The 10,678-nt window shown below is 37.4% G+C and overlaps 1 long non-coding RNA gene across 1 annotated transcript; it reads right to left on the bottom strand.

Annotated features, from left to right (window-relative positions):
• Positions 1 to 511: 511 nt before the first annotated feature.
• Positions 512 to 1,351, bottom strand: LOC148847717 (uncharacterized). Its single transcript, XR_016101396.1, has 2 exons — positions 1,180 to 1,351; positions 512 to 976 (listed from the first exon to the last, which is right to left on the bottom strand). It is a non-coding gene; the product is annotated as an uncharacterized LOC148847717 (long non-coding RNA).
• Between the last annotated feature and the right edge of the window lie 9,327 nt (positions 1,352 to 10,678).

Here is a 10,678-nt window from a genome sequence, read left to right as displayed (position 1 = left end):
TTCACGGGGTCATGTCAGATTGAATCGGGTTACAATTAATTGATTTTTTTTTTTCCGCTCATAGAAATATATCATTATTTCCTTAGTAATCAATCAGTTGAGCAATACATACGAGATGCCTGAATCTGGCTACATTTACAGGGTTACAGAACCAAAAACCAAATCGAATATAGTTGTTGTTTTGGTTTGGTTTGATAATTTAAAAACCAAACTCAAACTGAAACTCGAATTAACCAAAATAAATGTTTTTATCATAAATATAGATTAATATTAAGTATATGTTAATATTATTATATTATATTTATTTTATTTTATAAATGTTTATATATTTTAACTATACATTTAACATATATGTGTATTTCAATTATCCAAATTAATCAATTTAAAATCGAGTTGAACCTATTTGAGTTCAATTTGATTCATGTAAGTTTTATGTTAAGGGTAATTTTATTAAACTACCTTTATTGTTTAATTAATTGACTAAGTTTATTCTTACAATTGACTAATGTTATTTTTAAGAAACAATTGATTAACTCTATCCTTACCATTAGCATTCTTAATATTCTATCAAAACCCATAAACAGGTGACATCATGTGACATTTAAAATTTTTTAAAGCCCAATACTACCCTTATCCCCTTGACCTGGCACATCCTTTCTCCTCTGACCTCTCTTCCCTCTATGATTACTAGGAGAAGGGCTTCTACCAAGGACCGGCAAAGTTGAAGGTCGAGGGCATAGGATCCGGATGCCTGCAACCTACGCAGCGAGAATCTTTCAGCTCACAAGAGAACTTGGTCACAAGTCCGATGATGAAATCATTCAGTGGCTCCTCGAACACACCAAACCCACCATCATAGCCGCTACAGGTACTGATATTGTGTCCGCCATCGCCATGTTCATTGGTGGCACACTTAAGATTCCAACCACGTCTTCGACCCTCAACGGGGACACGATGAAAAAGAAGAGAAAGCGGTCTGTGTCCAGTGAATATGATGACGTTAGTAACAGAGTCACCATTTCTTCAGGTCTCGCTCCTATAGGAACCACAACAATTCTGCAACAGTTGCTGCGACACTGCCTATTGGAGAGAGAAAGAAGTAGAGTAGAAGTTTACTCGACCTCTCTCCTTTCCCTCTATGGTTCCTAGGAGAAGGGCTTCTACGAAGGACTGACATACCAAAGTTGAAGGTCAGGGTGTAGGATCCTGGATGCCTGCAACCTGCGCGGTAAGAATCTTTCAGCTCCTAAGAGAACTCGGTCACAAGTCGGACGATGAGAACATTCGGTGGCTCCTCAAACATGCTGAACCCACCATCATACCTGCTACAGGTACCAGTACTGTGTCCACCATCGCCATGTCTGTCGGTGGCATACTTAAGAGTCCAACCACGTCTTTGGCCTCCGACGGTGACATGACGAAAAAGAATAGAAAGCGGTCCGTGTCCAGTGAATATTATGACATTAGCAACGGAGTCTCCATTTCTTCAGGTCTCGCTCCTATAGGAGCCATAGCAGTTCCGCAACAGTTGCTACGACACTACCCTATAACTCCACCCAGCGACGGGTGGGTGGAGTAGAAACTATTGGAGAGAGAATAGTTGAAAATAGTTGTTTTTTACGGGTGGTCGATTAGTATGCCTAAACAACGTCTGATCTGTTGTTTATAGTTGACGGGTGCGATAGCATCTGAACTCCAAAAGGTAGTTTAGGCATTTTACATTGTTTTTAATTTTAATGGAGGTTAATGATAAGAATAGAGTTAATCAATTTCAGAAATAATAAGTGTAGCATCAGTCAATTTTTAAATAATAAAAATATAGTTAGTTAATTAACTAAACCATAAATATAGTTTAAGAAATTTTGAACTAAATCAAATTGAGAACACCCCTACATTACAGTATGAGCCAACATATATTGCAGTGGTGGTTACTTCATAGTTCTAAAAAGGGCAATGTGGATTAACATCATACCAATTTTTTAATTGAATTTTTTTAAACATATAACATAAATGCATAGTTAATCGATTCAAACCATGAATACACACTCCCCTTCATCCATGAATGACTTTCAGACCAATTAGTTTAACTAATACCATTTATAAAACCTTAGCTAAATGCATAGTTAATCGATTCAAACCATGCATGCATTTACTTGTTGACAACTTTCAAAATGCATTCATTCATGGCCGTACAATTGCAGATGGTGTTTTGATTTCTCATGAGATTTTCCACTTCTTGAAGACAAGAAAGAAATCCACTCAGTATAATTGGTAGGGGTGGGACCGATTGGGATCTCGTCTAAATTTAAATGGGCTTGGCCAGAAGGCCCAAGCCCAAAACAGTGTAAAATGTTATGGACCATTAAACTAACATTTTTTTTGACAATAAACCTACTAATTTTAAGTTTACAACAATTGGGTATCAATAAAATCATATAATATGATTATAATAGAAATATATCACGAGAAAAATATGTCTTGATCAGTTTGGAGCAACCGAAACCAATCCAACCAAATTATAATTGGTTCAGGTAATGCAAACTCAAGCTCTATATAATTGGGTTATTCAGTTCTGTCAGGTCTGCCCGGCCCATTGATAGACCTAACTTCTATTTTAATTTTCAAATGGGACCATGCATCAAAAATTCAAAATACTGTATATTTAACACAGATATTTCCAATTATATCATTGGAATTGTGTTGAAGATTCCGAAAGCAACTTTTGGAGAGAATGTGACATCACTTACGGGCTGGGTTCCACACAAGTACAATATCTGCCTGTACAAGGGGGGAGCTTTCATTTTGGGTGTGGGGGACATTATACAAGGAGAATTCCGATTTCCAGACCCACCTCACAGAGTCACAGCCCTTGTAGCAGAGCATTGAGAACATATCTCCATGAATATAAGCATCCAAGTACAGAGATGTTTCCGATGTGCAGCTGTAAGGATGTGCGGTGAAGAAAAATCCGATCTCTTACCAGAAGGGTGGCATGAAGTTACATTCCATCTACTAGGCTGCAATATATAAGAAAATTAGCTGAGATGGACCATAGTGTTTGATAACTTCTAAATTTCAGTAGTCCCATGAGGCATAAACAACTGTCACATCTACAGCGTCGGATCTCCTGCAGTGCTATCCACAAAGGCACAAACTGTTTTCACATCCATACTCAAAGGACATTACAGCTCAGTTTGGAAGGAGCACAAAATATGTATAGTATAAATGCATATAAAATAATACAAAATGTAAGGTTTTATGTTTTATATATTTGTATTTGTACTCCTTTTAAATTGAGCCTAAAGGTATACATTGGGAATATCTTTCTTGTTATTTATGGGAGATGTTTTTAATACCGTTAGGTTTTATATTCGATTTTTTTTTTGTTAAGTACTTCATCATTTGGTCTGCTTTCAAGTGGCCAATGATTCGGGTCGAAGTGAACTTTGGCTGTTGAGCTGAGTCAAGCTAGGTAGGCTAGGTGGCGAGCTGACTATAGTGCCAAGTTGCCTATAAAGTTCCGAGCTGACTAGGTGGCAAGCTGCCTGGGTTAACCAGGTGCCGAGCTACCTGGAAGGTGTCAGGTTGCCTGTGAGGTGCTGGGTTGACCAGGTGCCGAGCTGCCTGGGAGGTGTCGGGTTGCCTCTAAGGTGCTAGGTTGACCAGATGCTGAGCTGCTTGGGAGGTGTCGGGCTGCTTGTGAGGTGCTGGGTTGACCAGGTGGTGAGCTGAATTGATGAGCTTCATTGTTCTTTAGCGACCTTCATGGAGCCAAATGTCAAAGGACCCGGGGTGACTAACTCGGCGAGGTCGCTCTGATGCTTAAGTCAATACTCTCATAGTAAATTGTGAGCTAAGAATCACATAGTATGAGAGCTAGAATTTGCTTACTTGCTTGCTTGCTCACTTACCCCTTTGTCATTGGGGTTGGTGCCTTTATATAGGCCTTGCTCATGTACCACCCCCGAGATCTCTAGGAGGTTGTGTCTAACTGGTCCAAGATTCCTGGAGGTAACCGCCATGCACATTGACCACCCTCCAGATCGTTCGGTACGTGAGCCAACTTCCAAGGATCGTGGGAGTGTTTGGATATGCATGCTGAATTCGTTAGGTCGCGCCCATGCCAAGCTGCCGGGCTGGACACCATTAACTTGGCAAGTTGTTGCCTGAGTGGTTCCGGGTGTCATTTAGTTGTTCTGAGGTGCCATGTGTCACAATGTCATTGGAGGGCAAAATCTGCCCTCATCGCAACTATTTAAGGGTTCGGTTCTCAGGTTGAACAGTTCAACCGTTCGAACTGAATGAGTGATTAGTTCTGACCAAAAAATGAAAATTAACAAAAAACCGTTGAACGGTTCGAACACCCAAATTAATGGTTCGTTGATCGGTTTTTGGCCAAAAAGTAATTCTATGGGTAAAACGTAACCGTCAGGTTTTGAAAACCATGGCTCATATATGAGCATAAACACAAATAAGATGAAGAAAAGAGAGGAAAAATCAGCTACACCCGCTGAAGTAGCCCTGGTCTAAAACCGTAAAATCACAGCCTTTACACATTACTGTGGCCCCATCCTGATGCCACTTTATCCAATTCAAGATGGAGCCACAACAATACATACTACATCGAAGGCTGTGAATGATAAGCCAGACCTCACTACCCGAACCAGGATAAGAGGAATTTATGCCTTAAGGATAAGATGAGGTCTTGAGAGCCTGATTCTACTATAATGTAACTCCGCAACTGAGAGCTTCAACCAAGCCAGGCCTGAGAAACCACACTGCCCCCAGTTGCTACTAAATAGGGGTGCAAATTGGATTTTGATTTGGTCCAACCTGATCTGGTCCAATATCAATCTATTATAAATGGATTAGGTTGAATCTAATCCGATGAATACTTTGAACTATTTTGAATTGGTCCAATTTGATGTTTGGACTATTTAATTTGTTGAAATTGGTTTCAATTTATGTTGGTTCTAACCCAAACTTAGTCCATTGATACCTGTATTTTTATTTTCTATCAACAGGTTAGATATTGGCTCAATCCAATCCAATCCAATCCAATATAAATCCATTACCGATGGACCAGGTCCAATATAACCTAATAAATAATTTGGATCATTTAACCTAACCAATTAAATGTCTTAATGGTTCATCCAATCCATCCAACTGTCCAACCTAAAGACATTCCCTACTAAATTCCCAGAGGCCAATCTAAGGATATAACATATAAACGCTCTAGATGCACCTTTGTGTTTTGCTGCATCTGAATTTAGCTTATAGAAAGGTGGTTTTCTTGTAGGCATTTCATACTTAAAGTGTGACTCAGGTTAAGTCAACCAGAATCCATTGTAAAAGAGTGCAAAAGATTATTGTGAAGGGGTGCAGCTTGGATGGGCTCGGGTTGGGCTTTTATGAAGTTTTGATTGAGCCCAGCCTGAAGCTCGATCCCAGATCAGTGTAAAAATGTTAACCCGAGTTGCACTTTGTGGCCTCAGGGGTGCACATGGGCAGGGTTAAGTCCAAGCTTGATCAGGACCTGAAGGTCCTGAACCTTTTATTATTGGGCTTCAACATTTCTGGACGAATATATGAAATATGCAGTGCAAGCCCATTTCTTACCTCTGCGAAAGATGGTTCTCTTGTAAACTTATGGGACTAAAGACTAAAGACCATACCTACCACCTGGCCTAATTAATTTGTCTCAACAAAGAAAACAAATACCAGGATACAGCGAGGGAATGACAACATTTACAGTTTACACATTGGTTCCATGAGCTAAATCTGGTTTTGAAAAGATCTTATGTGAGAGACGAGCTTGGACTGTAGTTTTGGTTAACTGACGTTGGTTTGTTTTTTATGGTTTTATCAACTGTCAAATAGCTGTTGATCGTCAGGTGGTCAAAATCATCCATTGGCCCCGAAATTTAACATGATAAAATCTCAGGGTCCCTTGGTCATTTCCCATAGCCTGCTTGGTTCAGATGGGATTGAAAATGAAATTGGAATAAACTGTAGTGAGACCTCAATCCAAATGGAGGGGGAGGGAATGCCCATTCTCTCAAATGGGAAATGCCATTCCAGGAATAGGGATGGAATTCTGATTCCAGCTAATCAAACGGTTGGAATTAAAATGACCCATTGTAACTCCAATTCTTGATCTATTCCTATAAACCAAATGGACCCTCAGTTTTTTTTTTTTGAAAAAATTGCTCTAAAGGCATGATTTAATTTTATATTCCAACTAAGGGATATGAAACTTTTTAGATTAATTTTTTTGTTATTTTTAAAATTGTGCCTACTAAGTCCTAAATTTAGCATGAATCACCCTATTTTTGTCTTTAATATTTTATCAGTCAAGATTAAAAACAAAAAAAAAATACTTTTTATTTTTATATCTTTTTTCCTGTTATTACAAATGAAATCTAATTTTGTAGAATCATGTTGTACAAAACCCAAATAGATGAACAATCAATTAAATAAAATAAAGATAAAAATGAAAAATTATAAAGACTACTCAATTAGTGAAGTTCTCCCAAATAATAACAATAAATAGAAATGTTATTTGATATCCAAAAAGCCATTTAAGAAGTAGTTAGGCGGATGCTGAATATAAAGAGGATACATGGGACACAAGTTTTTTTTTTTTTGAGCAAACATCGGTTCTATAAGTGAAAAATATTATAATTTTAATGTGTCATCCTCTTTTTTGACCAAAATCAAAATGAACATGAGTCCGGATTTGTTCCTCACGGAGCAATTGCAACCATACATTGCAAATATCTTCTGTATTTATATGTTGTCTTTAATGGGGAGATATTCGCAATGTACGGCTGCAATGTGCTGTGAATTTAGTGTGAGGTATGGTCTATGAGAAGTAAATCTAAATTGGACGAACACACCCAAGCCTGATAAGCCTGCCTTAGCCTGAGGCATGCTTAACTTGTATGTTGGAGATCAAATCAATCCCCCACAACGTCCTACAGTACATCCCTGCTGTATATTGAAAACATCTTCTGATGATGACATCACCACTTTTAGTATTATCTTCGGAAGATGTTCCCAATACATGGGCTGATTTGAACTCTGTATGTTGTATCAAGGTTAAGTGGGCTGATCTTGGGCTTGCAGCTAACAGCTTTACAAGTTTGACTCTGACTGACCCTATCAGTGATGATCGATTCTTTAGGCCCAGGGCCATCTCACAGCCCAATATTCCTAACCCAATCCATGAATCCACCCAAAGTTTGGGTTGGGTCGAGAATTTATATAGGTACTACTTTTATTTCCTTTGTCATATGCATGGGGATTTCATGTGTTTTAGTTGTCTGCTTGATTTACTAAGCCATGAATGATGATGATGGAGGGACGCTATCATCCCTCTTGTTCTCCACCTTTTATTGATGAGTGAATCCATTTTGTGGCACGGACATAGGACACTTGGCAAGTGTATAACGGGAAACAGTGGCTTACTGGGGTTAGTTAAACTTCTTTTCTAGCCAATCAAAACCATCCACATCAGATTGGCTGGCATGTGGCTGGTCTTCATATAGGATGTGACTAAAAATGTGTGAAATACTTTGCATCTCTGAGTGTTGTCTATACTAGAAACCTCGAAGATTAGTCATCTCCTAGCCAAATGATGTGTCATATATTATGGACTGCTCTGGCTACACAAACCTGGTTTTGCCTATTTAAGTAGCGTGGTAGCAGTAGGAGTCGTTGGACAAAGACACACCGTGCCACAGTTGCACCTCGTAAGTGTTTCATGGATACATGCCTTAACTCAGAGGGAATTGAATCGCTGTCTCCATCGTTTTGGCAATGTTGCTAAGATGATTAGGTGCCTTGCATCTAATCTAATCAAGTTTGACGTGATAAGATAGCATCGGCTGATCATGAACATGATGATGACGTGTCACCTCTTAACAGCTTTACAAAAGGCTTTCTCTCTTCTATAGGGATTACATAGCTTTGCTACATACATCGATACGATAGGAATGCATGTCTTTCTCTGAGATTTTAATCAATAATGCAACTAGGACGATATCAGGTGCACTGCACCTCACACAATTATGTCTGATCAGTAGTGCCAGTAGGTACATTGCCTGCGCATCTCCATGGGTGTATCTCTACAACGATAGGTAGGTTGTTAATGAGCTCCACTTGTGGTTACTTACTTCCTTTTTGTTGGAAAATAAAGCCTTTAGATTGAACCGTTCGTTTATTGTCCTCGAGAGAGGCTCTGCTAGTTATTGAAATTTTAACAAAATTCCAACTCTAACCTGGAAAAGTTGCACCCCTACTGCTAGTGTTAGATGTTTAAGTTAATAGTTATTATGAAGTTTAGAGTAGCTAATAAATGCTATTATATATCATTACAAATATATATGCTGCTGGAAAGATATAGTAGTAAAATAGCTTTGATGCTAATCAAGAGCTCCCGTGAATTTTGATAAATAGAACTTGATTGGTTATCACTTTATTAGCGCTAAAAAATTGTAATGAAGATTTGGGCACATTTCCAATTAAAATCGTTTTAGCCATTGGTTTTTGGTCAGCGATTTGACTATATAGTCTAAATGGATCAATTCATCTGATTTGTTCGGTTTTTGGGTCGAACAGATGGATGATTTGACCACTTGGAACAATAGATCGCTGACCAAATCAATGGTCTTTGCCTGGGTAATTTTTAATTTAAGAAGAAAGGGATAAAAGAATATAAACTTTGTTCTTTTAATTCCATTCTCAAAGCTGATCTATTCATATGAGCATCGAACCAGCATGCATGTTTCTCTTTCCCATGACGATCTCAGTGTTGTGTGATCATTGAGACGAAGGAATGTTATCAGGATATCAATCACAAACGTTGCATATTAATACAAAGACTTGAATTGTTGTTGGGCATGGATACATCAAAACTAAAACTTGAAAACGTGAGTGAAACACCATTATTACAGACTGCCACTTTGTATATATTTTAGGGGTAATACAAATATATACAGTACAAATAGATAGAAAATAATATAAAATATAAGGTTTTATACTTTATATATTTGTATTTATATTCTTACTAAATTGAATCAAAGATTCAAGGGAAAGTGTAAATGTAAATATGTACAATACAAATACAAGGTTTAAAAATATTATATATAAGATTTTATATTAAATAAATTTATAAAAATGTAACAAAAATAAAAATAAAGGAATAGTAAAAAATTGCAGAAAACATAAAAAATACAATGAAAATAAAGAAAGTACAAAAAGGGAAAAAATACAAAAAAAGTAAAATAATAGATATCATGCTTTAAGATGCCCTATTAATTTTTATTATTTTGATATTTTGTTATGTCAGTTCATCAAACTTTGAATGAATATTCTAGTAATTTTACCTTTAGGGGCAAAGTGCTGAAATCTGATAAGAGTGTAGCAATCTGTAATTTATTAAAAAGTCAATAAATATTACTTTGCATGCCGAAATCAATGTCAAAGAAGAGCTTGCTTAGCCAACAGGAAAAACAAAAGGACAGAATATCAAATGGAGCCGCCCACCTTTTCTGCAGGTGTATGATAGGATGATTGTGACTACACTTTTTTTAATTAATTTCTGTTCATTTCAAAGATGAAATTTAAACCAACCAATTATGCAAGGTATCGAATTCAAATTGTCAATCACATAGCCTTTTCAGCCAATTCCTTTTTTTTTTTCTTTGGTTTGGAAAGAAGGATGTATCATGAGCAGCTGATCGAGCCAACGAGATCGGCTTCGGTCAGTGTAAGGCCCGTTCGATCAGAATTCAAACAGCTTTTACAGCCTTCAGGAATATTTCCACAATTCTATGCTTTATTTTATAGAAAATATTTTCAATGGAAGATTCTATATACAATATCTGTTGGAACGGGCTTTACACTGACTGAATCGGGTTTTTCATGCAACCAGTAGGGCTGTCGATAGCTTGATTAGATCAGAGAGCAGAACCGAACCGAGTGGCTGGTCTGTATTGTGTATATATCCTGATCATAAATTAATCGAATCGGTTCTGAGTTTGGTTGTTCTAAATCTCTTAACACCCAGACCAATTAGTGATTATAATATTGGAATGACACGATACCTAAACAACTGATGACCACAGAAATTAGCTAGTTCTTATTAGGTCAGATCCTATAATATAAAATTCGGTCTTTTCTGGGTGTGATATTAAAAATTCCTCACTTTATTAATTATGAGTTATGGACTGGATTTATCCTGACCCGGATCAGACAATTAATTAGTCATAGCGGCGTAGAGTTATGAAGGTGATGAGAAAAGAGACCTTTTGGGATGTCTTGACAAGAAGTTCAACATTTCATTCGTTTCTGATTTTGATTATTAAGGAGGCCAAGTCAATCATAGATGCATGGTCGGTAAAATGGTCATTCCAAGAGGACGTTGACAATCTATTTTAGTCCCAAAATTACAGGAATCATACGTTCCAAAATATCATGAAATCATGCAAGCCACTGACTCTGGCTTCCATGAACCTGTGCCAAAAGAAAACAATAAGAAATGTTCATATATTCATGATAAGTAAGCAATATTATATGTTTTTATTGGGTGGGTCTCTGAGTTTGTAAGGGTCGGTTTCTTGTAGTTTGGGTACGCGGCAAGGTGGGTTGCTTTCTCATCTGGTTCGATAATGGT

Source organism: Nelumbo lutea, chromosome 6, assembly GCF_056320005.1.
Source record: "Nelumbo lutea isolate HS-2025 chromosome 6, American lotus-T2T, whole genome shotgun sequence".
Taxonomy (NCBI): domain Eukaryota; kingdom Viridiplantae; phylum Streptophyta; class Magnoliopsida; order Proteales; family Nelumbonaceae; genus Nelumbo; species Nelumbo lutea.
This window is presented reverse-complemented; position numbering and strand designations above follow the sequence as displayed.